This window comes from Balaenoptera musculus, chromosome 2, assembly GCF_009873245.2.
Source record: "Balaenoptera musculus isolate JJ_BM4_2016_0621 chromosome 2, mBalMus1.pri.v3, whole genome shotgun sequence".
Lineage (NCBI taxonomy): Eukaryota > Metazoa > Chordata > Mammalia > Artiodactyla > Balaenopteridae > Balaenoptera > Balaenoptera musculus.
Window position 1 is genome coordinate 156,628,012 of NC_045786.1, and position 6,306 is coordinate 156,634,317.

A 6,306-nucleotide genomic window follows, 5' to 3' on the forward strand; every position below is an offset into this window, starting at 1 on the left:
TGTAGATTTTTTGATGATGGCCATTCTGACTGGTGTGAGGTGATACCTCATTGTAGTTTTGATTTGCATTTCTCTAATGATTAGTGATGTTGAGCATTCTTCCCTGTGTTTTTTGGCAATCTGTATATCTTTTTTGGAGAAATGTTTATTTAGGTCTTCTGCCCATTTTTTGATTGAGTTGTTTGATTTTTTGATATTGAGCTGTATGAGCTGCTTGTATATTTTGGAGATTAATCCTTTGTCAGTTGCTTCATTTGCAAATATTTTCTCCCATTCTGAGGGTTGTCTTTTCATCTTGTTTATGGTTTCCTTTGCTGTGCAAAAGCTTTTAAGTTTCATTAGATTCCATTTGTTTATTTTTGTTTTTAATTTCCATTTCTCTAGGAGGTGGGTCAAAAAGGATCTTGCTGTGATTTATGTCATAGAGTGTTCTGCCTATGTTTTCCTCTAAGACTTTGATGGTGTCTGGCCTTACATTTAGGTCTTTAATCCATTTTGAGTTTATTTTTGTGTACGGTGTTAGGGAGTGTTCTAATTTCATTCTTTTACATGTAGCTGTCCAGTTTTCCCAGCACCACTATTGAAGAGGTTGTCTTTTCTCCATTATACATTCTCGCCTCCATTGTCAAAGATAAGGTGACCATATGTGCGTGGGTTTATCTCTGGGCTTTCTATCCTGTTCCATTGATCTATATTTCTGTTTTTGTGCCAGTACCATATTCTCTTGATTACTGTAGCTTTGTAGTATAGTCTGAAGTCCCTTTAAAGGACATATGCTGGGCAAATATTACAGCCAGTACACCAGCACTAAGAGCAAAATAAAGTCAGAACACTTCCCCTCTACACTTCGGCAAGTGGATGTGCTCAAATTTGACTCAATTTGTTGCATGTAATTGATTTCTCTAGTCTCTCTTGACTGCTGCCTTCATTTTGTTTCTTTGATGGAAGCTTGAGAATTCCTTAGACCTTGATACCAAGGCTGTAATGCTAACCACAATAAAAGGAGATAAGGGTTGGAATGGGTTGAAGGAGATTTGAAAAATCAGGCCAGGGTGCAATTCAAATAACCTGCCAAAGAACTGTTAGAAAATTGCACATTTTTATTTTCTGGAGAAAAGACTGGAACATTGGGAATATAAGAAAATATCTCTTTGGGATGTAAGAATACAGACACAAGCCTCTGGGTTTAGCAGAATCATTAGTGTGAAATAACGAACCTGACTCCAAAAATATGTCAAAAAGCAATATGGAATATAAGCCAATTCCCAGCACTTTAAATTTATTATTTATGATGCCAGTTAAACAAGGCTAATGTGCTTTGCAAAAGTGGTTATAGCTGCTGTGCAGTATTAGTAGAAATTAGTCAGACGTTAGCAGCTCAATACAAAGTAAATTTGCAAAGGTTTCTGCAAATGACAGTTTGGCTGAGTTAACATGACAGTTGAGAACATCTCTGGTGTTTCAGTCTTGGCAAGTGGGTTTAGAACCAAAGAAGTCAGCATTTATCAGTGTAGGAAACAAATTAAACCAAAGTGGGGGAGGAGCAATAATGAGCTCCAGCATTTTACCCATCGTGCAGAAAGAGTCCATCACATCATCCTCCTCTCTAATTTGTCTCTTATGAGTTTTGGGGGAAAAAAGCTATTAAGGATCACCTTCTTCATGTTGTTGGGATACTTCTCTATCCAGCTTCTTCCCATAAAATTGCGTGCTCTAGGAATAACCTCTAGCAGTGAGTTCTACCCTACAGGACTGCAATTATGTCAGCTTGCTGTTTCTCAAGGAAATGGTACAGGGGGATGTTGTTTCACAATGTTGGGTTGACTAGTAATTGTGCTAATCAAAATACATGTAACCATAAGACTATTTTTAGTTTATTAACACTTTATCACAAATATATTGATGACATCTTTTGATAAAACGCTTGAGGCAATAAAATATTGGCTCCTTTTGAAAGCTTATACAACACATCAAGCAACAGAGAATATACATATGTTCAAAAATTTCATCTGCATTTCTCAATCTGAGCAAGGAAATGTTAGTCTGTCCATTAGAGACTTCTTTTTTTTTTTTAAACATCTTTATTGGAGTATAACTGCTTTACAATGGTGTGTTAGTTTCTGCTTTATAACAAACTGAATCAGTTATACATATACATATATCTGCATATCTCTTCCCTCGTCCATTTCCCTCCCTCCCACCCTCCCTATCCCACCCCTCTAGGTGGTCAGAAAGCACTGAGCTGATCTCCCTGTGCTATGCGGTTGCTTCCCAATAGCTAGCTATTTTACATTTGGTAGTGTATATATATCCATATCACTATCTAACTTTGTCCCATCTTACCCTTCCCCCTCCCTGTATCCTCAAGTCCATTCTCTAGTAGGTCTGTGTCTTTATTCCCCTCTTGCCCCTAGGTTCTTCATGACCATTTTTTTGTTTGTTTCTTAGATTCCATATATATGTGTTAGCATACGGTATTTGTTTTTCTCTTTCTGACTTACTTCACTCTGTATGACAGTCTCTAGGTCCATCCACCTCACTACAAATAACTCAATTTCGTTTCTTATTATGGCTGAGTGATATTCCATTGTATATATGTGCCATATCTTCTTTATCCATTCATCTGTTGATGGACACTTAGGTTGATCCATGTCCTGGCTATTGTAAATAGAGCTGCAATGAACATTTTGGTACATGACTGTTTTTGAATTATGGTTTTCTCAGGGTATATGCCCAGTAGTGGGATTGCTGGGTCATATGGTAGTTCTTTTTTTAGTTTTATAAGGAACCTGCATACTGTTCTCCATAGTGGCTGTAACAATTTACATTCCCACCAACAGTGCAAGAGGGTTCCCTTTTCTCCACACCCTCTCCTGCATTTATTGTTTGTGGATTTTTTGATGAAGGCCATTCTGACCAGTGTGAGATGATATCTCATTGTAGTTTTGATTTGCATTTCTCTAATGACTAATGATGTTGAGCATTCTTTCGTGTGTTTGTTGGCAATCTGTATATCTATTTTGGAGAAATGTCTATTTAGATCTTCTGCTCATTTTTGGATTGGGTGTTTGTATTTTTGATATTGAGCTGCATGAGCTGCTTCTATATTTCAGAGATTAATCCTTTGTCAGTTGCTTCATTTGCAAATATTTTCTCTCATTCTGAGGGTTGTCTTTTCGTCTTATTTATGGTTTCCTTTGCTGTGCAAATGCTTTTAAGTTTCATTAGATCCCACTGGTTTATTTTTGTTTTTATTTCCATTTCTCTAGGAGATGGGTCAAAAAGGATCTTGCTGTGATTTATGTCATAGAGTGTTCTGCCTATGTTTTCCTCTAAGAGTTTGATAGTGTCTGGGCTTACATTTAGGTCTTTAATCCATTTTGAGTTTATTTTTGTGTATGGTGTTAGGGAGTGTTCTAATTTCATTCTTTTACATGTAGCTGTCCAGTTTTCCCAGCACCACTTATTGAAGAGGTTGTCTTCTCTCCATTGTATATTCTTGCCTGCTTTATCAAAGATAAGGTGACCATATGTGCGTGGGTTTATCTCTGGGCTTTCTATCCTGTTCCATTGATCTATATTTTTGTTTTTGTGCCAGTACCATACTGTCTTGATTACTGTAGTTTTGTAGTATAGTCTGAAGTCTGGGAGCCTGATTCCTCCACCTCAGTTTTTCTTTCTCAAGATTGCTTTGGCTATTCGGGGTCTTTTCTGTTTCCATACAAATTGCGAAATTTTTTGTTCTAGCTCTGTGAAAAATGCCAGTGGTAGTTTGATAGGGATTACATTGAATCTGTAGATTGCTTTGGGTAGTAGAGTCATTTTCACAATGTTGATTCTTCTAATCCAAGAACATGGTATATCTCTCCATCTATTTGTATCATCTTTAATTTATTTCATCAGTGTCTTATAATTTTTTGCATACAGGTCTTTTGTCTCCTTAGGTAGGTTTATTCCTAGATATTTTATACTTTTTGTTGCAATGGTAAATGGGAGTGGTTTCTTAATTTCACTTTCAGATATTTCATCATTAGTGTATAGGAATGCAAGAGATTTCTGTGCATTAATTTTGTATCCTGCTACATTACCAAATTCATTGATTAGCTCTAGGAGTTTTCTGGTAGCATCTTTAGGATTCTCTATGTATAGTATCATGTCATCTGCAAACAGTGACAGCTTTACTTCTTCTTTTCCGATTTGGATTCCTTTTATTTCTTTTTCTTCTCTGATTACTGTGGTTAAAACTTCCAAAACTATGTTGAATAATAGTTGTGAGAGTGGGCAAACTTGTCTTGTTCCTGATCTTAGAGGAAATGGTTTCAGATTTTCACCATTGAGAATGATGTTGGCTGTGTGTTTGTCATATATGGCCCTCATTATGTTGAGGTAAGTTCCCTCTATGCCTACTTTCTGCAGGGTTTTTATCATAAATTGGTGTTGAATTTTGTCGAAAGCTTTCTCTACATCTATTGAGATGATCATATGGTTTTTGTCCTTCAGTTTGTTAATATGGTTTATCACATTGATTGATTTGCGTCTATTGAAGAATCCTTGCATTCCTGGGATAAACCCCACTTGATCATGGTGTATGATCCTTTTAATGTGCTGTTGGATTCTGTTTGCTAGTATTTTGTTGAGGATTTTTTATCTATGTTCATCAGTGATATAGGCCTGTAGTGTTCTTTCTTTGTGACATCTTTGTCTGGTTTTGGTATCAGGGTGATGGTGGCCTCGTAGAATGAGTTTGGGAGTGTTCCTCCCTCTGCTATATTTTGGAAAAGTTTGAGAAGGATAGGTGTTAGCTCTTCTCTAAATGTTTGATAGAATTCGCCTATGAAGCCATCTGGTCCTGGGCTTTTGTTTGCTGGAAGATTTTTAATCACAGTTTCAATTTCAGTGCTTGTGACTGGTCTGTTCATATTTTCTATTTCTTCGTGGTTCAGGCTCGGAATGTTGTGCATTTCTAAGAACTTGTCCATTTCTTCCAGGTTGTCCATTTTATTGGCATAGAGTTGCTTGTAGTAATCTCTCATGATCTTTTGAATTTCTGCAGTGCCAGTTCTTACTTCTCCTTTTTCATTTCTAATTCTATTGATTTGAGTCTTCTCTCTTTTTTTCTTGATGAGTCTGGCTAATGGTTTATCAATTTTGTTTAGTTTCTCAAAGAACCAGCTTTTAGTTTTATTGATCTTTGCTATCGTTTCCTTCATTTCTTTTTCATTCATTTCTGTTCTGATCTTTGTCAATACTTTTCTTCTGCTAACTTTGGGGTTTTTTTGTTCTTCTTTCTCTAATTGGTTTAGGTGTAAGGTTAGGTTGTTTATTTCAGATGTTTGTTGTTTCTTAAGGTAGGATTGTATTGCTATAAACTTCCCTCTTAGAACTGCTTTTGCTGCATCCCATAAGTTTTGGGCTGTTGTGTTTTCATTCTCATTTATTTCTAAGTATTTTTTGATTTCCTCTTTGATTTCTTCAGTGATCTCGTGGTTATTAAGTAGTGTATTGTTTAGCCTCCATGTGTTTGTATTTTTTATAGATTTTTTCCTGTAATTGATATCTAGTCTCATAGCGTTGTGGTTGGAAAAGATACTTGATACAATTTCAATTTTCTTAAATTTACCGAGCCTTGATTTGTGACCCAAGATGTGATCTATCCTGGAAAATGTTCCATGAGCAGTTGAGAAGAAAGTGTATTCTGCTGTTTTTGGATGGAATGCCCTATAAATATCAATTAAGTCCATCTTGTTTAATGTATCATTTAAAGCTTGTGTTTCCTTATTTATTTTCATTTTGGATGATCTGTCCATTGGTGAAAGTGGGTTGTTAAAGTCCCCTACTATGATTGTGTTACTGTCAATTTCCCGTTCTATGCCTGTTAGTATTTGCTTTATGTATTGAGGTTCTTCTATGTTGGGTGCATAAATATTTACAATTGTTATATCTTCTTGGATTGATCCCTTGATCATTATGTAGTGTCCTTCTTTGTCTCTTGTAATAGTCTTTGTTTTAAAGTCTATTTTGTCTGATATGAGAATTGCTACTCCAGCTTTCTTTTGATTTCCATTTGCATGGAATATCTTTTTCCATCCCCTCACTTTCAGTCTGTATGTGTCCCTAGGTCTGAAGTGGGTCTCTTGTAGACAGCATATATACAGGTCTTGTTTTTATATCCATTCAGCCAGTCTATGCCTTTTGGTTGGATCATTTAATCCATTTACATTTAAGGTAATCATCGATATGTATGTTCCTATTACCATTTTCTCAACTGTTTTGGGTTTGTTATTGTAGGTCTTTTCCTTCTCTTGT